Genomic DNA, 27791 nt, shown 5'->3' with positions numbered 1-27791 from the left:
AAGCACAAGAGTGATCATCAAACTACTCTCAAAAATATATAAGTGAAGTTCATAGAGCATTCTTCAATGAATATAGAGAGACCAATATCCACGCTCAAAATATATAAGTGAAGCACACGAAGCATTCTATGAAGCCATAGTCAAAAGATTTAAGCAAAGCACATGAAGAATTCTACATGTCAACCAAGTATTATCTCATACCAACATGGTGCATAGAATAAAAGGGAATAGTAAACACAAAATATGCTCTAATAATAGCACATGTGAACGAATGAAAAATTAGGATCAACATTGGCTAACCGATAATTGTCGATGGAGAGAGGTGGGATGAGTAGCATCAGCAAGATTATATGCTTGAAAATTCTTGTAATATTTGCTTGGTATGCCTTGGGCATCCCCAAGTTTGAGATTTTGTATGCCGTTCAATCCTCTCATATCCCGGTTTCATCTAAGTCTCAAAAACTTCATCCACACAAAACTTGAAAAGAACTTGTGAGATAGGTTAGTACTTATAAGAATAAATCAACACTTCATGTGCTGCAAAGACAAGTTTCATAATAGTTTTCACATTCGGTATTGTGTGCTATAATTTCAGAAATTTATATATTCCAATGTAAGGTATGAAAACTCTAGGATAAGTTGATAACAAAACTATGACATCAATCTTTCCAAACAGAATAGTGTGTAGCAATCTATTTAAGAAGTGTACGTATGTATCTCTAAAAATTCTGAAAATTTAGGAAATGATAAATAATTTTTACGAAAGTACTTTGTAAAAATCTGAGGAATTTGCATGGTCCAGTAAAATCTGATAATTCAAGTACTACAGCAAAAGTTTCTGCTTTAGTACAACACACATCACACATGCAATTCAAGCCTTCTAAAGGAAAATCTTGGATCTTTTTACTGAAACAAAATAATTAAAATAACATAAAGCAAATACTAAAAAAATTAAATAATTCTCCTAGCAAAAAACATATTATGTGACAAATAAAAATATAGCTCCAAGTAAGATATACCGATAGTGTTGAACACGAAAGAGGGGATGCCAACGGGGGCATCCCCAAGCTTAGACGCTTAGGTCTTCCTTGGATATTATCTTGGGGTGCCTTGGGCATCCCCATGCTTAGGGTATTTATGCTCCTTATTGTCCTCATATTGGTATCTCACTGAAAACATGAAAACTTCAATCGCACAAAACGTAATAGAAACCTTGCGAGATCTGTTAGTATAATAGGCAAATCATAAAGTTTAGGTACTGTTATAAATTTATTCATAATTAATTATTGCATAAGATACTGTATTATAACTTATCCATGTCATATACCCCATTAAAAAACCCATATGATCATCGAAACAAACAAATTCTGCCAGCAAAAATAGAATCTATTTAAAACAGAACATTTTGAAATGATCAACACAAACACCATACTTTTGTAACTCAAACAATTCTGAAAAATTAGGACAGCCCGTGGAATTTGTATATTAATTTTGCATCAAAAACTTATTGTGAAATATACATTCCATAAAAATCAAAGAAATTCTGCACTAAACGTCAAACTTTCTGTTTTTGCACCGTATCAATTCTACTTATCATCCAAATCATTCCAAAGGCTTTACTTGACACATTATAGAAATAAGAGACACAAAACATGATTACTACACTAGCTTTATCATGTGAACACACAAAAACAAAAATTATAAGTGTTGTGTTTTCTCCAATCAAGCTCTTTTCTTTAAAGCCTTTTAGCTAGGCATGATAATATCAATGATGCTCACATACGGATAGTTGATGAAACATGCAAAAGAGCATCATGAAAATTACGAGAAGCACATTATTTTTGTGGTACAGTGGTACATACAAATGAAAAATTCGACATTGTTTCCATGAGCATGAACACAAGTGTTCAAGGTCGACCCTTACTTCTCCAATGCATAGCTTTCCAATGGCTTCTCTTATAAAAGGCGTGCAATTTTTCGTGTTTTCAATTTTTTAACTATTTATTTTGTTTCTCCCACAAATAAATAAACAAAACAACAAAACAGAAACAAAAGTAAAATAAAGTCTACTTAGTGATAGAAGCAAACAAGCATAAACGAAAATATTAACTCCAAGCTATTGCTCCCGCGCAATGGCGCGAGAAAAGAGTTTTTTAATCCCCAAGTGCAAGGAATAATCGAAGAAATTTCCAAAGATGGAAGTGGTAAGTATGAAGTGTCGAACCCACCAGGAGCTAATGGTAAGATCAATATTCTCTCAAGTCCTATCTGCCGCCGATACGACCCTACATACACTGAACGTTTGCTTCTATCTAGTAACGATAAATAAAACCGCGTTGTGCGTATAGAGAGGAAGATTTGCATCATATTGGAGAACTAAAATATGAAAAATAGTTTCTGCACTAAATACAGTTACAATATATCATAGTATATTACAAATAACGAGTGTGGAATAATGATGGTATGGTGTGCGGAATCATCCTACACAATTGGTAACAAGATCGAAAATCATTCTTGCAATTTTATATGAGAGAGAGGCATAAGATAACATACTTTCCATACTTGGATCATATGATCTTATGATTGGATATCTAACAAGCATCCACAACTACTAGAAACCATGAAGGTAAACCCAACCATATCATCAAAAATCAAGTCCACTTTACTCCCATACCCAAACAACTCCCTTACACGGGTGTAAGCTTTTGTGACTAACCACCCACTATAAGCGAATCATGAACGTATTGCAAAACCTACAACAAGAATTCCCTCACATGTGTGCTACAAGAAGTGCACCATAGGTCAACTCTAAAATAAAACATACACTCAAATAAATCAAGATTGTTAATAAACCCAGAGGAAAACGTAAATCTACTCAAACATCAGAGGATGGAAACACATCATTGATAATAATATATGGCATGGAACACTGGTTCAAGTAGGGGATTATGGTGGGGTGCGGGATAGTCGACCGTTGTAGATAAATGAGGGAAGGTGACTGATACGTCTTCGTCGTATCTACTTTTCCGAACTCTTTTGCCCTTGTTCTGGACTCTAATTTGCATGATTTGAATGGAACTAACCCGGACTAATGCTGTTTTCAACAGAATTGCCATGGTGTTGTTTTTGCGCAGAAATAAAAGTTCTTGAAATGACCTGAAAATTTACGGAGAATTTTTCTGGAATATATGAAAAATACTGGCGCAAGAATCGGCGGAGGGAGTGTAGCTGTGAGCCCACAAGCCCACTAGGAGCGGGGTCCCCCCTGGCCGCGCCTGGCAGGCTTGTGGGGTCCACAAAGCTCCACCGCCTCCAAATCTAGCTCTACTTAGTCCGTCTCGCCCGGAAAAAAATCAAGGAGAAGAATTCATCGTGTTTTATGATACAGAGGCGCCGCCACCTCCTGTTCTTCATCTGGAGGCCAGATGTGGAGTCTGTTACTGGCTGTGGAGAGTGTAGATCGTCGCCATCATCATCATCAACCTTCCTTCATCGCCAATTTCATGATGCCCTTCACCATTCGTGAGTAATCTCATCATAGGCTTGCTGGACGGTCATGGGTTGGATGAGATCTATCATGTAATTGACTTAGTTTTGACGGGGATTGATCCCTAGTATCCACTATGTTCTGAGATTGATGTTGCTACTACTTTGCCATGCTTAATGCTTGTCACTAGGGTCCGAGTGCCATGATTTCAGATCTGAACCTATTATGTTGTCGCCAATATATGTGTGTTTTTGATCCTATCTTGGAAGTTGTAGTCACCTACTATGTGTTATGACCCGGCAACACCGGAGTGACAATAGACTGAACCACTCCCGGAGATGACCATAGTAAGAGGAGTTCATGTATTCACTAAGTGTTAATGTGTTGGTCCGGTTCTTTATTAAAAGGAGAACCTTAATATCCTGTAGTTTCCATTATGACCATGCTGCCACGGGAGGGATGGACAATAGATGTCATGCAAGTTCTTTTCCCTAAACACGTATGACTATATATGGAATACATGCCTACATTACATTGACGAACTGGAGCTAGTTACATATCTCTCCGTGTTATAACTGTTGCATGATGAATAGCATCCGGCATAATCATCCATCACCGATCCAATGCCTACAAGTCTTTTCCTACTGGTCCTTGCTACGTTACTTTGCCGCTACTGCTGTCACTGCTGCTACTATTACTCTATTGCTACTAATGCTATCATACTACTTTGCTATTGATACTTTCTGCAGATACTAAATGTTTCAGGTGTGGTTGAATTGACAACTCAACTGCTAATACTTGAGATTATAATTTGGCTTCCCCTTGAGTCGAATCAATAAATTTGGGTTGAATACTCTACCCTCGAAAACTGTTACGATCCCCTATACTTGTGGGTTATCAAGACCTTTTTCTGGCACCGTTGTCGGGGAGGCATAGCTATATTCTCTGAGTCACTTGGGATTTACGTCTGCTGAGCACTGTGAGGAATCTAAAATATCCAAGAAGTAAAGTCTCGCCCTCAACTACGAGGAGAGGTAAGGAACTGCCATCTAGCTCTGCACTTGATTCACCTTCAGTTCTGAGTAAGTTTGCGACACCACCTCCTGCTAGAAATCTTGATATGTTGCCTGTGCTTGATGATGCTACTTCTGCTTCCCATGATGCTTATGATGATGCTATGCTTGATACTGCTTTTCCACTAGGTGCATTCCTTGATGCACAAATTGCTAGAGTTGCTGCTAGATGTGATGATACTTCTGAAACTGCTGATACTATTGAAGTAGAACCTACTATTTTGACTGCTAGAAATAGCTCTCCTAGACATGAATTGCCTGGTATGCATGAGCGTTATGTTATGAAGGGAGAGATAGCTGAGGACTTTCTTGCTTGTAAGGATCGCTATGATGTTGAGAAATTACTGCGCAAGTGGAAAGAAAAATCTCTGAACGCTAGGATGAAATACGACCCGAAGTTTGCCACTTCGCCTATCTTTGTGACCGATAAGGATTATGAATTCTCTGTCGACCCTGAGTTAATCACTTTGGTCAAATTTGATCCTTTTCACTGTTATGAGTCTGAAACGGTTGTAGCACATCTTACCAAACTGCACGATATAGCCACCTTGTTCATAAGTGAGGAAAAGATCCGCCACTACTATATCCTGAAGTTATTTCCTTTCTCGCTAAAGGATGATGCTAAGACCTGGTTCACTTCTCTTGCTCCTGGTTGTCTGTGTAGCCCCCAAGATATGGTATACTACTTCTCTGAGAAATATTTCCCTGCCCATAAGAAGCAAGCTGCCTTGCAGGAAATATACAACTTTGCACAAGTTGAAGAAGAGAGTCTCCCACAAGCTTGGGGGAGGCTCGTCCAACTAATGAATGCTTTGCCTGATCACCCTCTTGATAAGAATGAAATACTTGATATCTTCTATAATGAACTTACCGATGCTTCTAGAGACCACTTAGATAGTTGTGCCGGTTGTGTTTTTAGGGAACGAATTGTAGAACAAGCTGAGATCCTATTGAATAATATCTTGTGCAATGAGAATGCTTGGACTATTCCCAAACCACCTCCTAAGCCAACTCCAAAGAAAAGAGGTATTCTATTCCTCAGCCCCGAAGATATGCAAGAAGCTAATAAATCTATGAAAGAGAAAGGCATTAAATCTGAAGATGTCAAAAATCTACCACCTATCGAAGAGATCCATGGTCTTGATAACCCGATACAGGTAGTAGAAGTAAATTCTCTGCGTAGATTCAAAGAGAGTGATATTCCTTTTGATAAACCTTCTAGCTTATGCCTGGATGAATTTGATAACTTTGTTGCCAAACAACAAAGTTTCAATGATTATGTTAGCAGACAATTGGAACAAAATGCTCGTATACTTAGTCATTGAAGTGCTTGTGTAGACAGAAACATCAATGATCTTAAGCTCCTGAGTAAACATGCCTCTATGGTTACTACTCAGGTAGAACAAGTACTTAAGGCGCAGAATGACTTGCTCAATGAGTTGAATGAAAATTTTGTTAGAGTCGTCACTAGAGGCGGTAGAATGACCCAGGAACCTTTGTATCCTGAGGGTCAACCTAAGAGGATTGAACAAGATTCTCAAGGAGTTAGCACTAATGCACCTAGTCAGCCTAGAAAGAACAAGAAAGATGATAGGAACCTGCACGCTGGCAGTCCCGATGCTGATACACCTGAGAGTCCAAATGATGTCTATGTTTCTGATGTCGAGACACAATCTGGTGATGAACATGAGCCTAATGATAATATCAATAGTGATGTTCATGTTGATGCTCAACCTAGCAATGATAAGAATGCGGAGATTAAACCTGTTGATCTTGATAACCCACAGCCTAAGGCTAGGAGATACGATAAGAATGACTTCGCTACTAGGAAGGATGGTAAAGAAAGGGAATCTTGGGTGCAGAAACCCATGCCCTTTCCTCCCAAACTATCCGAGAAAAAGGATGATGAGGATTTTGAGCGATTTGTTGAAATGATTAGACCTGTCTTTCTGCAAATGCGTTTGACAGATATGCTCAAAATTTCTCCGTATGCTAAGTACATGAAGGAAATTGTGACTAATAAGAGGAGGATACCTGAGGTTGAGATTTCCACCGTGATTGCTAACTATACCTTCAAGGGTGGAACTCCTAAGAAACTAGGTGATCCCAGTGTGCCCACTATACCTTGATCCATTAAAGGAAACTACGTTAGAACTGCTTTATGCGACCTTGAAGCCGGTGTTAGTGTTATGCATCTTTCTCTTTATCGTAGACTTGAACTGGATAAGTTGACACCCACTAAAATCTCTCTGCAAATGGCCGACAAATCAACGGCTTTCCCTGTCGGCATTTGCGAGGATGTGCCTGTTGTGGGTGCTAATGTCACTATCTTAACGGACTTTGTTATTCTGGATATTCCTGAGGACGATGCCTTGGCTGTCATCCTCGAAAGACCAAAGTTGTCAGAATCATCATTCAAGTCTTATAATCTTACGATATTACGATCCAAATTAGCCCCCACGATTCTACGATTTTGCTCATAGAATCTAAGTTTCTACGATCCGGATAGTTAAGATTCTACGATTCACGATCCTAGCAATGGAGACCCGATCCGATTCAGAATCGCGATTCTGACAACTTTGCGGAAGACCCTTTCTAAACACTTCAGGGGCTGTTATAGATTGCAACAAAGGCAATGTCACTTTTCATGTCAACGGTAATGAGCATACGGTGCACTTTCCGAAGAAACAATATCGAGTACATTGCATCAATGCTATCCAAAAAACTTCATCGATTCTTATTCGGAGCTTTGAATGCCCTATACCTCCTTTTAAGATGAAGTATGATTTGTTCGTTGGGGAGATACACATCCCCATTGAGGTAACCTAGTGACTATTCGAAAATTCCCCGTCTTTTGCGATTCGAAAAGGTTTGTCGAGGAGACTTGATCAACTTCATTGACGGATTCCTTTCAATGACCATGAGATGGATGAATCGAGGATTCACAAACCTCTCTTCCAAGCTTTCACCTTCGGTTACTTAGAAGAAAAATGATAGGTTTAGTTTAGTTTTCCTTGTTTTCTGCTTTTTGTGTCCCGTAGAAAAGTACCCCGAAAATAAAAGTTCTCCGAACGTCCTGAAAATCAAGTATGGTTTTTTCTAGAATTTTTGAAAAATACTGAGACGAAGAGCTAGTCTGGGGGCTGTACCAGTGGGCCACAAGCCCTGGAGGCGCGGGCACCCCCCTGGCCGTGCCTACCAGGCTTGTGGGGCCCACGTGCACCCCCTCCACTCATTCTAGCTCCCATCTGCTTCTCCTGCCTCCAGAAAAAATCATTTCGAAGCTCAAACCCGTGTTCTTGCTCTTCTAGCTGGGATTTTTGATCTCTGTGCTCAAAGCACCATTCTCCGAACTGTTTTGGGGAAATTACTCGTTGGTAAGTGACTCCTCCATTGGTCCAATTAGTTTTTTCTCTAGTGCCTTATACATCGTGTATTTTTGCTGCCTTGGTGACCCTGTTCTTGAGCTTTGCATGCTAATTTTAGCTGGTCCCAAGTAGTTTTGATGCGTGATATGGCTTCTAGGCACTTGTTGGAGTAGTTGCTACAAGTTTAGTTGAGACTTGTTCACTTTTCCTTAGTGTCACTGAAAATTTCAGAAAGGGAAGATGTTCAGGAGAAACTATCATGGTGGTTCCTCAAGCAAGAGAGGTCCCCGTCTCACGATTCGGGAGCCCGATCCTTACCAACCAAGGAACGCACAGGTACGACCATGTGAATGGCCTTCTGATGAATTCATGATTGAGGCAGGTTTCAAAGACGAGTTTAATACACTTGTTCACAACGTTGGACTCGAAGAATTCATCTCCGATAAATGTGAATAGTATGTTGCTCTCACTGCCTCTTTTGTTCGTAGATTCAAATGTTTAGTCGGTCACGATACATATGTACTGTTTGATCTCTATGAAAAATCGTATACCACGGATTTAGAGGATTTCAATATAATTTGCAAGATACCTATTTGGGATAGTCTCAGTGATCCTCCTAAATCCTCGGTTAAAGACTTTTTTCTCTGGTATAACTGTTGGAGAAACTAGAGATATTACGCAGGCTACCATGGGGAGCATTCATTTTCCTATCTTGCATTATTTTTCCCTCTTCATATGTAGATGCATTAATGGCAAGATCGAGCATTGTCACCTCTGCGCACCTGACCTTAGTATTCTTAAGAGCGCAGTAACGGGTGATAGAAGTTTCAACATGGGAGCTATAATAGCAAGGAGGCTGAATAATAATGCTAATGAAGGGGATTTCTTTAGTGGGATCAATGCCACTCGCATAGCAAATTTTCTTGGAGTACCATCCGCGAAGGAGATCCCCCGCTCTATACAACTTTCCTTGATCGCGCCGCTTTCACACGCTATCAGTTCCTTGAGAGGGATGATCAAACCCTCCTATACCGTTTAATATTGAACCGACGAAGTGTTTTCCGTATTACCCTTCCTGGTCCTGCCTTCTTTGACTTTTAGGTAAAACGGAGATATTACATAACCATAGGAGAGGTAGAGGAGTATGAGAGGGAGGCAAAGGTTGCTCGTCTCCGTGAGGCAGCTATTCAGGCAGTGGCTGCAGCGCTCCCGTAAAAACCCCATTATGATTTTGGGTATCGCCCGAACCATCCATGGGAGTAGACCAACTTAGTCCAAAACCCTAAGCTTGGGGGAGTACGTGTTTCTCACCGACTTTATATTCTTGCTTATGCTTTCACTTTGTTAGTCGGTGTTCACACTTTGCCACTGTATCATCCATGCTAGTTTATTTCTTTCTCTCGTTTTCTTTTCGTGTGTTTGTCTAGTTTGAGAAAAACCCAAAAATATTTTCTTGTTTTTCGTTTGCTTGTTGGGAGCTTTCCCGTGTAAATAGTTTTCTTTTTCTTTGGGTCAAGGTAGAAGACCATGGTTACAATGTTTAGTGGCTCTCGCCTGCATATTTGTTTGTCTGTTAAAGAGCCATATTACTTTGTCTTCTCCTTTGTGTTTGCCTGCAGATTCCAGCGTAGTCCAATGCACGAGCACTCTTATTATTGTTCACATCATTCGGTCGTGCAACTGAAAGGCAATAATGACGATATATGATGAAGTGACTGAGCCTGGAAAAGCTGGTATGAAGTCGATCTATTTTGTTTTCGTAAATATGACTAGCTCATCGTTCCTGATTCAGCTTTGTTGTGAGAGAAACATGTTTGCAATGACAACCTAGAGATCATAGTTTCTGATGCCATGCTTAATTAGCTAGGAGGTTATAATGGCTTGTCTTGGATGCCCACATGAATCTTGAGATGACTATGATGTAGTATGATAGGATGGTATCCTCCTTTGAAAGATTCAAGTGGCTTCACTTGGTGCATGTTCACGCATGTAGTTGAAACAAAATCAACATAGCCTCTATGATATTCATGTTCATGGTGATTTATGTCCTACTCATGCTTGCACTTCCATGTTAGTCAAACTCATTGCATCCTGATGACTGTTGTCGCCCTCTAGTTGGTCGCTTCCCAGTCTTTTGCTAGCCTTCACTTGTACTAAGCGGGAATATTGCTTGTGCATCCACTTCTATAAACCCAAAGTTGTTCCATATGAGTCCACCATACCTACCTATATGCAGTATCTACCTGCCGTTCCAAAGTAAATTTGCATGTGCCACTCTCTAAACCTTCAATAAATAATCTGTTTTGCATGCCCGAACCGCTCATGTGGTGACAGGGGGCTATCAGTATCTTCCATGCTAGGTGTGTTATCCTTGATATGTGTTTATTCACTATCATTCACGAGAAAGGGGCCGGTAATTGGAATGCCCAGTTCCATGCTCAAATCGAAAAGATAATTGCAAACAAAACTCCCCCTGGATTGATGTTGGTATGGACGGCACACGAGGATTCGGCTAGTCGTGGTGTGTGATTGATTGGTGGTGGGGGAGTGAAAACTTTACTTTTCTATTTGGAAACCGCCTATAGCATGTGTAGCGTGGAAGATGGTGAGAACTCTTAGTCATTGCTTTGACAATGAAAGCATGCCACCCAAAATTATTATCTCTGTTTTCAAAAGCTTGAGCTCTGGCACCTCTGCAAATCAATGTTTCCCTCTGCGAAGGGCCTGTCTATTTATGTTCCTGTTGAGTCATCCTCCTCTTATAAAAGCACCAGTTAGATAGCACCTTTGTCATTTTTATGCTTTGCTTTTGACTGTGTTGAGTATGAATGTGAATGGATCTTCTTTGCCTTGAATTACAATGTTTAGTTAGCCCTTGGTCTTTGAAGGTGCTCTGCATTTATGTTTTGTGGTCTCAAAAAGAGCTAGCGAGATACCATATGTTCGTACTGCTTCATGTTGTTTTGATTGAAGTGTTGATGTTTGAGACTTATTATTATTTGCCCGCTAGTTGATAATGCCATTGATATGAGTTTACCATGAGACCTAGATGTCATTTGCTTATGTGGTTTTCTAGTGATCATTGTTGAAATTCTGGATATGAGATAGACATAGTTGCAACAACAAGATCAAACAGAGTTCGTAAAAGTTTTTCTTTTGTCTCTTTCAGTTTGTCAACTGAATTGCTACATCTCCGTCATATCTACTTTTCCAAACTCTTTTGCCCTTGTTTCGGACTCTAATTTGCATGATTTGAATGGAACTAACCCGGACTAACGTTGTTTTCAGCAGAATTGCCATGGTGTTACTTTTGCGGAGAAATAAAAGTTCTCGGAATGACCTCATAATTTACAAAGAATTTTTCTGGAATACATGAAAAATACTGGCGCAAGAATCAGCGGAGGGAGTGGAGCTATGAGCCCACAAGCCCACCAGGCGCGGGCCCCCCTGGCCGCGCCTGGCTGGCTTGTGGAGCCCACAAAGCTCCACCGCATCCAAATCTAGCTCTATTTAGTCCGTCTCGCCTGAAAACAAATCAAGGAGAAGAGTTCATCGCGTTTTACAATACGGAGGCGCCGCCACCTCCTGTTCTTCATCTGTAGGGCAGATCTGGAGTCCGTTCTTGGCTCAAAAGAGGGGAAATCGTCGCCATCGTCATCATAAACCTTCCTTCATCACCAATTCCATGATGCTCTTCACCGTTCATGAGTAATCTCATCGTAGGCTTGCTGGGCGGTGATGGGTTGGATGAGATCTATCATGCAATCGAGTTAGTTTTGACGAGGATTGATCCCTAGTATCCACTATGTTCTGAGATTGATGTTGCTACTACTTTGCCATGCTTAATGCTTGTCACTAGGGCCCGAGTGCCATAATTTCAGATTTGAACCTATTATGTTGTCGCCAATATATGTGTGTTCTTGATCCTATCTTGCAAGTTGTAGTCACCTATTATGTGTTATGACCCGGCAACCCCGGAGTGACAATAGCTGGAACCACTCCCGGAGATGACCATAGTATGAGGAGTTCACGGATTCACTAAGTGTTAATGCGTTGGTCCGGTTCTTTATTAAACGGAGAACCTTAATATCCCGTAGTTTCCATTAGGACCCCACTGCCACGGGAGGGATGGACAGTAGATGTCATGCAAGTTCTTTTCCCTAAGCACGTATGACTACATACGGAATACATGCCTACATTACATTGACGAACTGGAGCTAATTACATATCTCTCCGTCTTATAACTGTTGCATGATGAATAGCATCCGGCATAATCATCCATCACCGATCCAATGCCTACGAGTCTTTTCCTACTGGACCTTGCTACGTTACTTTGCCGCTACTGTTGTCACTGTTGCTACTGTTACTCTGTTGCTACTCCTGCTATCATACTACTTGGTATTGATACTTTGCTGCAGATACTAAATCTTTCAGGTGTGGTTGAATTGACACCTCAACTGCTAATACTTGAGAATATTCTTTGGCTTCCCCTTGAGTAGAATCAATAAATTTGGGTTGAATACTCTACCCTCGAAAACTATTGCAATCCCCTATACCTGTGGGTTATCAAGAGTGATGGACACGATGATGTTGATGAAGACGATCACCGCGATGATGGTGCCTCGTGCGGCACTTCTGGCACCACCGAAAGAGAGGGGGAGATAGTCTCCCCTCATAGGCTTCCTCCTACATGGCCTCTACCTAGATGGGGAGATGTTATACCCTCTGGTCCTTGGCCTCCATGGCTCCTGGAGGGGTGAGAGCCCCTCCGACATTGGATCTCTCTCTCTCTCTCTGTTTCTCTCCTCGTTTTGCTGCTATTTTCTCGCCTTTCATCGTTTCTTGAATATCCGGAGATTCGTAACTCTGATTCTATGAAATTTTGAGGGGAATTTTATCTAAAAATATGTTTCTTACGGCGAAAGAAGGTCCCCAACTGACTTAAGAGGGAGCCACAAGCCATCAGGACACGGCCAACCCCTCTGGTCGTACCTTGATGGCTTGTGCATCCCTTAGCCACCGTGTTGAATTCATTCTTCTTCCCAAAATTCACATATATATTCCAAAACAAATCTCCGTACATTTTTATCGTATTTGGACTTTGTTTGATATGGAATTTATTCGAAACAAAAATCACAGAAAAAACGAGAACTGGCAATGGGTAAGTAAGTTAGTCCCAAAATTCATGTAAAATGTTGCCAAAAGTATATGGAAGTTGTAGAATACTAGCATGAATACTTCATACATTATTGATACATTGGAGATAAATCAATGGACAGATTATTTACTTTTGTGATGAAGCTGCTAGAATTGCAAAACCTATTAGAAACAAGCAGGATGAGTTAGATAAAAATAAACCCGTTGTTGGCATGCCTGTTGTTTCTGTTAAGATTAGAGATCATTGTTATCATGGCTTGTGTGAGTGGGGTGCTAGTGTTAGTGCTATATCTTTTACTTATACCAAGAAATTATTAATGACATAGAACCCTCTGAGATTTAATATATTGATATCACTATTAAACTTGCAACTAGAGACACTATTTTACCACTTGGATTGTTTGATATGGTGAGGTCTTGTGTACAAAAATTAAATACCCTAGAGATTTAATAGTACTTTGTTCAAACCTAGATAATTTTTGTCCCATTATCTTTGATAGACCTCTCCTTAACACCATTAATGCGGAAATTAATTGTGTTACTGAGAAAGTTAAAGTAAGCTTTGGTGATGCGTCTCATAAATTTAATTTCTGTAAGTTCGATAGACAACCACATGAGAAAGAGTTATCTAGTAACGATGAAATTGTTGGTCTTATTCGATTGTTGTGCCTCCTACTGATCCATTAGAGAAATATTTTCTAGACCATGAGAATTATATGCGTATGAATGAGAGAAATGAAATAGATAAAACATTCTTTAGACAAACACCTATTCTTCAACACAACTTTCAAGTTGACATTTTAGGGGATCCTCCTCCACCTAAGGGAGATCCCGTGTTTGAGCTAAAGAAATTACATCATACTTCAAAATATGCTCATCTTGATGAAAAGAGGATATATCATATTATTATTATTACTTCTAACCTTTTAGAGGATGAAGAAAATGGATTACTTAAAACCCTGAAGAAGCACACAACAGCTATTGGATATATGCCTTATGATCTTAAGATCATTAGTCCCACTCTATGTGAGCACAATACTAATATGGAATTTGATGCTAAACCCGTCGTTCATCATCAACGCGCTTAAATCCCAAGATGAAGAAGGTGGTAAGAATTGAAATACTAAATATTCTAGAGGCAGGTATAATTTATCCTATTGTTGATAGTAGATGGGTAAGTCATGTTCATCGCATTCCTAAGAAAAGAGGTATAAAAGTTTGTCACACCCTATTTTCACCTCACTTGTCTTTCTTCCAAATTTTGTATAAACTAAATCTTTTTAAGTGAATGCCGTCAGTGCCTTGATTGTCATTGTTGAATGTGTGCTTGTGAGTAGATCTCTAAAAAATTATAAAATATTATCTCTATAAAATCCTTTTTAATTATCCCGGTAAACCAAAACCTTGCTTTGGGGTTTGCACTGCGAGTCCCTGAATTTAAAGGAGTGCCTTCACCCAAAGATTGTATTTCGATTCTAATATTAATATAACTCTTCAAAACCATGAAATTATTATTTTTAAAGTCATTTTCCTATTTTATTTAAATGTCCTTTCTAAGGCCAGAAATGGTATTTCTGGATGGAACATTATTTTTGTACCTTAGAAAAATCTGAGAAAAATTGGGAATACTCACAGGACATATATTTTCCATACATAAGAGTTTCAACACCTAGTCATGTTCAAAATATTTGCGCAAACCCTTGAAAACCAATTTTGTCTATTTTGACCTTTTGAAATATTTCCAAAGGAAATATTCTCAATAAATTCCCAGAAAATTCTAGCATGTCCCACAGGCTATATTTGGTGATCATGCCAAGTGTCACCTCCATCCAAGGTGATTTGATTCATCAAATAATTTAGAAATCCTTTCTGTCGAGAATCAAGTTGGAGCAACTCTACATAGTCAAGTTTGTCCATTTGATCTCAAACTTTGCACGAGTGCTCAATACCCCAATTAAGAAGATCATGCCAAGTTTTGGATTTGTGGGAGTTAATTTGTTCACATCTTCTCACAAGGATGCTGATATGCCCATTTGTGGATATTTTCAAGTTTACATTGTCAAACTTGTCTAATGGAGCTCAAATTTGGTAGAGCCTCCTATTTATACCTGAAACCAAATCCTGTTAACTTTCAATGCATTTGGAGGAGGTTAACTTCCCCAAACATGAATCAAGCACCTTCTGCGAGATTTCAAAAACAACATCTAGCAACCACCACACTTACTCCCTTCGCTGCAAACTCATGTCACAGATGGCATGTGCCACTCCTCAACTACACACGAAAGGCCCAGCACTGGTTCAATGAGAGGGAGCCAAAATCTCCATTTTAGCTCCTGAATTAAGGCTGGCAATGTCACTTTAACTCTCTCCCCTTGGCCATCTTGATTCTTCTCGGTTCCTAGCATCCAAGGAGCATCTACCCCCATCACCCAGACACCCCAGGCATGGCCCAGACAGGCCAGAACGCGCCAGTATGACGTGGCATGCCAAAGATGCGCTCTGGTAGCGCTACAGGGCGCACCCGAGCCTCAGGGGACCAACGCCGGCCAGTTCTCGCCTCCACCCGTTGCGCCTCTTTGACCACACCGGCGACCTAGTCGAGGGCATCGTCGAGCCGCTCTTCTCCCACTCTCCTTTGCCCCTGGCGACGCGTGCCCGCGCACGGCCGAAGCGGCAAGAAGGACCCCGCCACTTCAATGCGCCAAGAGGCTGCCCCCGCTCCTCCTGAAGATGTCGCGCGGTCCTAAACTGTGTCTGCAATATCACGATTTGGCGCTCGAGCTCTCTCTCCCTCTCTTGTCGCCACGGCAAAATGACTGGTGCACCATCATTTGGTGACTCATCGCCCGCCTATATAAAGGCTCCCCCGCACTCCTCCACACCACCAGAATCTCCCTTTCCACTCCAATCGACCACCCCGAGCACCCACTTGAGCTAATTGAGCCTCGGTACTCAAGATCGACCGAGGCAGCACCACGTCGAGGCTCCGTCGATCTCGGGCTACAGGCACGCTCCCGAGCTCCTTTCACTTCCCCTGTGACCACAAAGAACTACAGAGCCTTCTCCACCACGACCCCGTCCTTCTCACTGCTCGGAGCACCATTACCAGCACCTTCTCGAAAGGTCTTCGCTTCGGCTTCGTTGTCGCCGGTGACTCATGCCATCTCCGTCGACCCCTCGACCCCCATCAGGTAGGCAGAAGTGCCACAAGCCCATTCCCCTGCTCACCTGGCATCGAGGACCCCATAGCTGTCGCCGGTGAGCCGCCCCTCTCCTCTGTATGGAGGTAGAAGATGACCTCGATAGGAGGACCCCACTTGTCGGTGGCCTCTCTCTCCCCGTCTCTCTCATCTCTATCGCTGGTCACAAGGGCTCGTGCATTAGGTTTGAACCTGACGGCACGCGCGCCTGGGCTGGCTGGGTGGCTAGGTGGCCGGTTGGCCAGTTGGGACGGCCCAACTGTTGGCCGAGCCAGGCCAGTGAGCTGGACCTTTCGTGCATTTTTAATTCTGGTTTTTAAAAATCAATCTATAAGATTAATTACTTATCCGAACTTAAATATTTTTCCACCATAATTCTTGTAAAATTGTGTAGTATTTAACAGTGTTGTTTGTGTAAGTTTTATGAAAACTTTTATTCACAAGTTTATTTTAAAACCTAGCTTAAGTATTTTTAACTTCTGTTAAAAAGACTTTAAAAATACATTTTCATCCCAAAACTAGAAACAAATATTTTGATAAATAGTAATAGGATTTTACAGAATAGGGGAATTTTTATGAGATTTTGTACTCTGTTTTTTGTTGTGGTCCTTATTATTATTATTATTATTATTATTATTATTACTATTACGATGATAGATCACGCATTTGACGAAGGACATGAATCCGAAGACCTCGAAGACCCCGGATACCTAGTTGATCAAGGCAAGCAACCCTTTGACCATGTCTAATAAACTATTTATGCATGCCATGTTGAATACTTTCTTTTGATGACATGATCATGATTAATCGGTACACCTCGGTATGGTGTTACCGATGGCTCTAGTGGAGCACTTGCATTTGAGCATGACCTTACCATCTATGAAGGTCACGCTGACAAAAGTTGACAAGTAGATAGTAGTGCTACGCATAGGGTAAGCATATGCACAGTGATGGTAACACAGAGGTGACTACAAAGTCTTTCCGAAAACCCCGTCAGGTCCCACTAATGCCCGAGGGTGATGGTGTTGAGCTAGATGACCAGTTGAGAAAGAAGTGGTGTACTGGAAAGATTTTTCTGTGAGTGGTTTCGGAAATGGGGTGTGACGCCCTCGATTTGATCGTGCGCTAATCATACACGCAAATGTGTACGACCAAGCTCAAGGACTCATGGGAAGATATCACAACACAACTCTAGACATAAATAAAAACAAACAAGCTTCATATTACAAGCCAGGGGCCTCGAGGGCACGAATACAGAAGCTCGATAAACACACAAGTCAGCGGAAGCAACAAATATGAGAATACATACATGAAACTTGAGGTGCCTTAGAGAAGGCTAGGACAAAGATACAGCGATCGAACGAGGCGAGGTCTCCTGCCTAGGAACCTCCTAAACTACTCCTGGTCATTAGCGGCCACCACGTAGTACTAGGCACCATCAGGGTAGCAGTCATTGTCGGCGGGATATGCCATCTCCTGGGCTCCATCATCTAGTCGCATAACAGATCAAGGGGAAAAGGGGGAGCAAAGCAACGGTGAGTACTCATCCAAAGTACTCACAAGACTGGCATCAGAACTATGCTAAGTATGCATCAGTATCAAGGGAAGGGGCTATATGTGGACGGACTGCAGCAATGCGAGAATAGAGAGAGAAGACCTAGTCCTATGGAAGACTAGCATCCTCACGGGTCTTACAACAATAGACGAGAGTAGAACATGTAACACAATTAATAGTCATATTGTTGCAGCACAATTAATTAAAGTCACACCCAGAGATCCTTCCACGACTCCCTACGAGGAAGCAATCTCGGAGAAAAATTCGAGTTAAGTAACAGTTGTAGTCATGTAACCATGAACACGGCTATTCCAATAGTAAATTTCCATACCTGCAGGGGTGCACCACATATTCCCTGTCATGCTCGATGAACTCTGGCCAGACACACTTCCCTGGGTCATGCCTGACCTCGGAACATCGACACGTCGCAGCCCCACATAGACTCAACAGAGAGGCCAGCCCGCCGGTCTAAATCCTAAGCACGTAGGGGTCATGGGCCCATCACACTTTGAAATCCTACACAATGCGAGGGCGACCGATGTCAGTCCTGGCACCTCTTATACAAGAACGGTGATAATCCATACCACTCGGGCGCGCACCGCTCCATTCCTGACTTCTGAAGAGATTCGGTTGATGCCACGATGTCGAGTACCCATAACTTCTCCCACGTAGATGGTTAGTGAAAAAAGGTCTACAACCAACCCAGATCAAATATCCAAATCCATTAACATTTTAATTAACTCATTGACACATCCATGCGGGAATCCAACGGCCTAACATTTATTCATCAATGTTCCGAATAACATGGTCAAGTAACTATGTGGTTGTAACATCACGGGGATCCGAGGTATCACCCTCGTTGGATTCCGAACGATGTAACCGTCAAGGTGGCCAGGGAGGAATCACCCTCGAGGGTCTCACACTTGACGGGTTGCACGACAGAGTCATCGTCGGGAGTGGTGAAGGAGGAATCACCCTTGATAACCACGACCGACTAGCTGCACTACAGAGATAGCATCATGAGTACTTCGCGAGGTGTCACCCTCTGTACCCGATAGTAGCTCTGCAAAGGGGATGTGAGTGCGCTGTCGGGTCTTGGCTCGTTGATCAGGGATCGAGACTTGATGATAAAACGGGGGCAACTGGACTAAGGGGCAAAGGGGACGACTGCTCCACCTATACTAAACAGTTTAGATTGTGGTACAGTAAAGTAGCAGTTCATCAAAAACAGGCTAGGCATCATAATAGGATATATACAATAGTAGCAAAATTCTATTGCAAGCATGAGGGAGAAAAATTTGGCGACATAGGGATGATCAAGGGGGGTTTGTTTGCCTTGTTGCTCTATGACAAAGGGCTGGTCGTCAAGGTCGTAGTCATACCCGGCAACAGCCTCAGTCTTGGGGTCTACCGGTAAGAAGAGGGGGAAGAAACAATAAATAACGGCAACAGGTGCAACACGATTCATGACATGGCAATATGGAGGGCTAGGCATGAACTAACGCAGTAACATCCGTCATAGACGGATCAGGAAAATATCGGATGATATTTCCCGGGTCACTGGCTACGACCGGTGAGGCGAAAAAGATGGAAAAGTTCCATGTTCACTATGCTAGAGATGCGTGACAAATGAACGGAAAACGTATCCGGATTCGTCTCGTTTTTCTGATCAACTTTCATGTACACATTATTTTCATCCGAATTACAGATTATTTTACATTAATTTTTTAAGTTTTATTAATATCCTAAGATTAAATATAATTGATTTAAATTCAAATAATTTAATAATGACATCAGCATGATGTCATGCTCACATCGGGAGTCAACAGGCAGGTTTGACTGGTCAACTGACTAGTGGGGCCACTATGTCATACACACATTATAATTCCAGGTTTAAATAATTAATAACAAGATTTAATAAGTATGTGGGGTCCACATGTCATATCCTGCTTAATTAAGTTAATAGAGTTAATTAGCTTTAATTAACCCAATTAATTAAATGTCCTGATTAATTACTCTCACTAAAGGAAGGGTTAAATAGAGTTTAATTAGACCAACTAATTATGTTAATAATTAATAACGTAACTAATAAACAAAATTAACTAATAAATTAACTTAAATATTTTAATTATTATTTTAAATTCATAATATATATATATAATTCTTTTTTTAAGAGTTCTAATTAGCACGGGCTGTGGCCCTCTGTTGTCAACCGTTGTGGGGGAATTAATGCCCCACCTAATGCCAAATCGGCTAGGGGCGACGCTGTGGCAGCCAGGCCGGCGCGGTGGCACGACTGGGGGGGGTTGCGCGGCGTGCACGCCCAGCACAGCAGCAGCACGCGAGTGGGATGGCACACCCAGCGCAGGAGTAGCACGCAAGCAGGAGCAGCCTAGGACGACACGGTCGTCAACGGACCGAAGGCGGGCGCGGGAGGTGGGGGGGCACGGCGATGAGCGGCCGCAGCGGGCGTCCCGGAAGGCGCGGTCGAGCGTGTTTTGGTAGGGGCATGATGGCCGGCCGGGGGGGAGGAGGGAGGGAGGTGCCCAGGGGGCTCACCGGTGTGTGGAGAGGGGGCGGGTTATACATCTCAAACGTATCTATAATTTGTGATGGTTTCATGCTGTTATCGTGTCATCTTTGGATGTTTTATGTACCTTTTATATCTTTTTTGGGACTAACTTATTAATTCAGTGCCAAGTCCCGTTCCAGTTTTTTCTGTGTTTTTGGCTTTTTCAGATCTGATTTTGGAACGGAGTCCAAACGGAATAAAATCCCCGAAATAAATTTTTCCGGAATGGAAGAAGATCAGGGGGCTTGAGGGCCAAGGCAGGAGAGCTACGGGGGGCCCACAAGACCTGTAGCCGCCACCAGGGGGCGGCGGCTAGCAGGCTTGTATCCTCCCTGGCGCCCCCCTGACCTAGCTCCTTCGCCTATATATTCCCTAAAATACAGAAAAATAAGGGAATCCACGAAAACACTTTTCCGCCGTCGCAAGCTTCCGTTTCCGCGAGATCTCATCTGGAGACCCTTCCCGACGCCGTGTCGGAGGGGACTTTGGAGTTGGAGGGCTTCTACATCAACATCACCGCCCCTCCAATGACTCGTGAGTAGTTCACTTTAGACCTACGGGTCCGTAGTTAGTAGCTAGATGACTTCTTCTCTCTCTTGATCTTCGATACAAAGTTCTCCATGATCTTCATGGAGATCAATCGGATGCAATCCTCTTTGGCGGTGTATTTGTCGAGATCTGATGAATTGTTGATTTGTGATCAGATTATCTATGATATATATTTGAATCTTTGTTGATTTGTATATGCATGATTTGATATCCTTGTAAGTCTCTCTGAGTCTTGGGGTTTGTTTGGCCAACTAGATCTATGATTCTTGCAATGGGAGAAGTGCTTGGTGTTGGGTTCATACCGAGTGGTGATCTTTCCCAGTGACAGAAGGGGCAGCAAGGCACGCATCGTGTTGTTGCCATCAAGGGTAACAAGATGGGCTTTTATCGTAGATAAGAGATTGTCCATCTACATCATGTCAGCTTGCTTAAGGCGTTACTCTGTTCTTTTGGACTTAATACACTAGATGCATGCTGGATAGCGGTCGACGTGTGGAGTAATAGTTTTAGATGCAAAAAGTATCGGTCTACTTGTTTTGGACGTGATGCCTATAGATATAATCATTGCCATAGATGACGTCACGACTTTGCGCGGTTCTATGAATTGCTCGAGAGTAATTCGTTCACCCACTGTCTACTTGCTTTCATGAGAGAAGCCACTAGTGAACACTACGCCCCCCGGGTCTATTCAGACCTACGACATCCACTTTCGCTTTTACTTTGCTTTTTTACTTTGTTGCTTTCAGTTCTCACTTAGCAAACAATATATATGGGATTGACAACCCCTTCATAGCGTTGGGAGCAAGCTATTTGTGTTTGTGCAGGTACTTGTGATACTTCTTCACTGGATCGATACCTTGGTTCTCAAAACCGAGGGAAATACTTACCACCGCTGTGCTACATCACCCTTTCCACTTCGAGGGAACACCAATGCAAGGCTCCAAGGCCACGGGGAAATCCTTTTCATATTTACCTAGGAAGTCCCTAAAGGCGTAGCCATAGCAGAAGGATTCCTGGTGCTGTTGCTAAGGAGTATCAAGACAAGAATAGTCTGCCGTCAGCACGTGTTTCTGGCGTCGTTGGAAGGTCTTTTGTTGCAGTAGCGGAAGTATTTCTGGCGCCGTTGCCGGGGAAGGAGAGATCTATCCAAGTAGGTCTCACAAACTCATCTCTTGCATTTACCTTTTTGCCAGTTTCCTCTCGTTTTCCTCTCCCCCACTTCACAATTTGCCTTTTTCATTTGACTTTTTTGTTTGCCTTTTTCGTTCGCCCTTTTCTCTCTCTTGCTTTCTGTTCGCCTGTGTGCCATGTGCCTTCAATATGCTTGCATCTTCGCTTTCTGAAAATCTAGTGATATGGATCCTCATCCACTTGCTAATCTCTTTAAGGGATCCAATTATGTTGATCCAATTTCTAGTGAGTTGAGTGCACTTGACTATCTTTATGGAGTTTTGCTTGAGATGCGTGAAACTGAAAATTGTGAGGAAGAAATTTATGAAGTGATTCACGAGGGCTCCTTGGATGAAAAGCATGATTGCAATGGTTTCACTATAAATTCTATTAGTGACAATCATGCTAATCATATGCAAAACCCTAAGCTTGGGGATGCTAGTTTTGCTTTGTCCACTACTTGTTGAAATGATCATGAGTGGGGCGATGATTTTTCTTATGATCTTGAAAATTTGTTTAAGACTCATGATGAATATGATATTTGCAATATTATTGGAAGTGGGTTTGGAGAAGTCACGACTTTATTTGATGATAATCCCACTATTTTTGAAGAGCGCCAACTTTGCATGCATGTGGATCATGAAAAGAATATCCTATGTGATAGTTACATTGTTGAATTCAAATATGATCCCACATGTTATTATTATGAGATATGAAAATATGGTGGTAAAAACTTCCATATCACTAAGTCACCTCTCGTTATGTTGAGATTGCTATTGTCTCTTTCTTCTTCCTTGCATATGGTAACTATTGGTTGTCTTGCCAATTTGTTATCCTATAAAATGCCTATGCATAGGAAGTATGTTTGACTTAGATGTGATTTTCACATGGTTTAGGATGCTCTCGTTGTGCTTCAATTCTTGTCTTTTGTGAGAGCATCATTGAATGCCTAGCTAAGGGCGTTAAACAATAGCGCTTGTTGGGAGGAAAGCAAACGAATCTATCCTTTTTCTTCCTGTTTTGTGTTTTCCACACTTTCATAATTCTGTTATGATTGTGTTTTTTGTGTTTCTTTTTGCGTTTGTGCCAAGCAAAACCGTTATGATTAGTCTTGGGGATGATCGTTTGGTCATGCTGGAAAAGACAGAAACTTTCTACTTACGAAAAGAATTTTCTTTTTTTTCTGTAAGAGATTTTGAGTTGATTCTTGTTGCTGCTGATTCCTACGCAAATTCTTCAGACTGTCGTAATTTGTTTTTAAAAAAATCAAGTACCAGAAGTATACGAAGTATAAAGATTGCTACAGACTGGTCTGCTGTTAACAGATTCTGTTTTTGTTGAGTTGGTTGCTTATTTTGATGAAACTATGGATAGTATCGGTGGGTATTAGCCATGGAAGATTGAAAATATAGTAACCCAACATCAACATAAGTAGAATTTAAGTTTGCTTCACTATCTAAGGAAGTGGTGGTTTGCTTTCTTATACTAATGTTATCACGAGTTTCTGTTTAAGTTTCGTGTTGTGAAGTTTTCAAGTTTTGGGTCAAGTTCTTCTAGACAAAGAGATAAAGAGTGGCAAGAGCTCAAGCTTGGGGATTCCCAAGGCACCCCAAGAGATTCAAGGATGCCGTAAAAGCCTAAGCTTGGGGATGCCCCGGCAAGGCATCCCCTCTTTCGTCTTCAATACATCGGTAACGTTACTTGGGACTATATTCTTATTCACCACATGTTATGTGTTTTGCTTGGAGCGTCTTGTATCACAGGAGTCTTTTACTTTTTTTGTGTCACAATCATCCTTGCTGCACACCTAGAGAGAGAGATATGCACTCACCGTGATTTTGTCGAGCTTCACTTATATCCTTTGGTAGACAATTCAGCTCACGTGTGCTTCACTTATATCTTTTGACCTAGTTGATTTTTCTCTATGTGCTTCACTTATATCTTTTGGAGCACAGCGGTGCGTGGCTTGGTAGTTGATCTATGCTCTAAAAGTAGTCTCAAAAGGGGTAGTTATCCAAAGGGATGTGAAAACTTCCACCTTCAGGTGCATTGAATAGTTAGAGAAGTTTGATTCATCTCAATTAGTTTTGAGTTGTGGTTGTGGTAATATTGAAGTTAAGCTAGTAAGGTGTTGTGGATCTAGAAATACTTGTGTTGAAGTTAGTGATTCCCGTAGCATGCACGTATGGTGGACCGTTATGTGATGAAATCTGAGCATGATTAGTCTATTGATTTTCATCCTTTGTGTGGCGGTCGGGATCGCGCGATGGTTTATACCTACCAACCCTTCCCCTATGAGTATGCGTTGAATTCTTTGTTTCGATTTCTACTAAAACTTTTGCAACAAGTATATGAGTTCTTCATAACTAATGTTGAGTCCATGGTTTAGATGCACTTTCAACTTCCACCATCACTATCTTCTTAGTGCCGTGCAACTTTTGCCGGTGCACAAAACCCACCATTAGCCTCCCTCAAAACAGCCACCATACCTACCTACTATGGCTTTTTCAAAGTCATTCCGAGATATATTGCCATGCAACTACCACGATGACATGTGCCACCACTTCTACATTGCCATTGCATGATCGTAAGATAGCTAGCATGATGTTTCCATTAATGTCTACGCCATGCTAGATCATTGTCACGGTCTACTACCGAAGGCATTCCATATAGAGTCATCGTTGCTCTAAGTTTTGAGTTGAAAGTGTGATGATCATCATTGATGGAGCATTGTCCCATGTGAGGAAATAAAAGAGGCCAGCGAAGCCCATATACAAAAAGAGGCGAAAGATGCCCACCAAAATAAAAATAAAAATAAAAAAAGAGGCCAAAGAGCCCACCAAAAAAATTATGAGAGAAAAAGAGAGAAGGGACAATGCTACTATCCTTCCATACTTGTGCTTATTAAGCACCATGATCTTCATGACTGAGAGTCTCTCATTTTGTCACCACCTTATAGCTAGTGGGAAATTTTCATTACATAACTTGGCTTGTATATTCCAATGATAGGCTTCCTCAAATTTGCCTTAGGTCTTCGTGAGAAGCAAGTTGCATGCACCCCACTAGTTTTCTTTAAGAGCTTTCACATACTCTTAGCTCTAGTGCATCATTTGTATGGCAATCCCTAATCATTCACATTGATATCTATTGATGAGCATCTCCATAGCTCATTGATATGCCTAGTTAATGTGATCATCTTCTCCTTGTTTGTCTTGCAACCTCCACCACACTACACACCACTTATAGTGCTAAAACCATGGCTCACGCTCATGTATTGCGTGAGAGTTGAAAAGGTTTGAGAAAGTAAAGGTGTGAAAACAATTACTTGGCCAATACCGGGGTTGTACATGATTTAAATTCGTTGTGCAATGATGATAGAGCGTAGCCATACTATATCCTTTTGTAGGGATAAATTTCTTTTGGCCTTGTTTTTTTGAAAGTTCATGATTACCTTGCTAGTTTGCTTGAAGTATTATTGTTTCCACGTCAATAGCAAACTATTGTTTTGAATCTAATGGATCTGAACATTCACGTCACATAAGAGGAGTTACAAAGGACATCTATGCTAGGTAGCATGAAAGCATCAAAAATTCATTCTTTATCACTTCCTTACTCGAGGACGAGCAGGAGTTAAGCTTGGGGATGCTTGATACGTCTCAAACGTATCTATAATTTTTTATGGTTTCATGCTGTTATCTTGTCATCTTTGGATGTTTTATGTACCTTTTATATCTTTTTTGGGACTAACTTATTAATTCAGTGCCAAGTGCGAGTTCGTGTTTTTTCTATGTTTTTGGCTCTTTTCAAAGCTGATTTTGGAACGGAGTCCAAACGGAATAAAATCCCCGAAATAAATTTTTCCAGAACGGAAGAAGATCAGGGGGCTTGAGGGCCAAGGCAGGAGAGCTACACGGGGCCCACAAGCCATGTAGCCGCCACCAGGGGGGCGGTGGCTAGGAGGCCTGTGGCCTCCCTGGCGCCCCCTTGACCTAGCTCCTTCGCCTATATATTCCCTAAAATACAGAAATAATAAGGGAATCCACGAAAACACTTTTCCGCCGCCGCAAGCTTCTGTTTCCGCGAGATCTCATCTGGAGACCCTTCCCGGCGCCCTGCCGGAGGGGACTTCGGAGTTGGAGGGATTCTACATCAACATCATCGCCCCTCCAATGACTCGTGAGTAGTTCACTACAGACCTATGGGTCCGTAGTTAGTAGCTAGATGGCTTCTTCTCTCTCTTGGATCTTCAATACAAAGTTCTCCATGATCTTCATGGAGATCTATCCGATGTAATCCTCTTTCGCGTTGTGTTTGTCGAGATCCGGTGAATTGTGGATTTGAGATCAGATTATCTATGATATATATTTGAATCTTTGCTGATTTCTTATATGCATGATTTGTTATCCTTGTAAGTCTCTCCGAGTCTTGGGTTTTGTTTGGCCAACTAGATCTATGATTCTTGCAATGGGAGAAGTGCTTGGTTTTGGGTTCATACCGTGTGGTGACCCTTCCCAGTGGCAGAAGGGGCAGCAAGGCACGCATCGTGTTTTTGCCATAAAGGGTAACAAGATGGGCTTTTATCGTAGATATGAGATTGTCCATCTACATCATGTCATCTTGCTTAAGCCGTTACTCTGTTCTTTTGGACTTAATACACTAGATGCATGCTAGATAGCGGTCGACGTGTGGAGTAATAGTTGTAGATGCAGAAAGTATCGGTCTACTTGTTTTGGACGTGATGCCTATAGATATAATCATTGCCATAGATGACGTCACGACTTTCCACGGTTCTATCAATTGTTCGACAGTAATTCGTTCTCCCACCGTCTACTTTCTTTCATGAGATAAGCCACTAGTGAACACTACGGCCCCCCGGTCTATTCACACCTATCGTTTCCACTTTCGCTTTTACTTTGCTTTGTTACTTTGTTGCTTTCAGTTCTCACTTGGCAAACAATCTATAAGGGATTGGCAACCCCTTCATAGCGTTGGGAGCAAGCTCTTTGTGTTTGTGCAGGTACTTGTGATACTCCTTCACTGGATCGATACCTTGGTTCTCAAAACCGAGGGAAATACTTACCACCGCTGTGCTACATCACCCTTTCCGCTTCGAGGGAACACCAACGCAAGGCTCCAAGGCCACGGGGAAATCCTTTTCATATTTTCCTAGGAAGTCCCTAATGGCGTAGCCATAGCAGAAGGATTTCTGGTGCCGTTGCTGAGGAGTATCAAGACAAGAATACTCTCCCGTCAGCACGTGTTTTGGCGCCGTTGGAAGGTGTTTTGTTGAAGTTGCAGCGGGTTCGGCGAGGCGCGGGGTAGGCCGACAGGGAGGAGACGAGTATGTGGACGAGCTCCACATGGGCGACGTGGATCCCGTGGCGGGGAGACGACGCGGCGGTGGCGGTTAGCTACAGGGGGCTACGGGAGTGCACAGAGGCGAAGGAGCTCACGAGCATCGATGGGAAGGCGTGATGAAGCTGGAGATCACGAGGAGGAGTGGATCGACGACGGTGATATCCGGAGCCGAAGCGGAAGTAGAGGAGGTTGACGTCGAGGAGGGAGCCCCCTGCTTCGATCCAATGCACGGAAGGACGAGGACGATGGCGAGGAGCTCCTGGAATTGACGGAGAGGGACGAGGAGGATGGTGGCCGCGGTT

Source organism: Hordeum vulgare, chromosome 2H (genome assembly GCF_904849725.1).
Source record: "Hordeum vulgare subsp. vulgare chromosome 2H, MorexV3_pseudomolecules_assembly, whole genome shotgun sequence".
In the NCBI taxonomy this organism is placed as follows: domain Eukaryota; kingdom Viridiplantae; phylum Streptophyta; class Magnoliopsida; order Poales; family Poaceae; genus Hordeum; species Hordeum vulgare.
The sequence above is the reverse complement of the archived record's forward strand: the minus strand, read 5'-3'. Positions refer to the sequence as shown.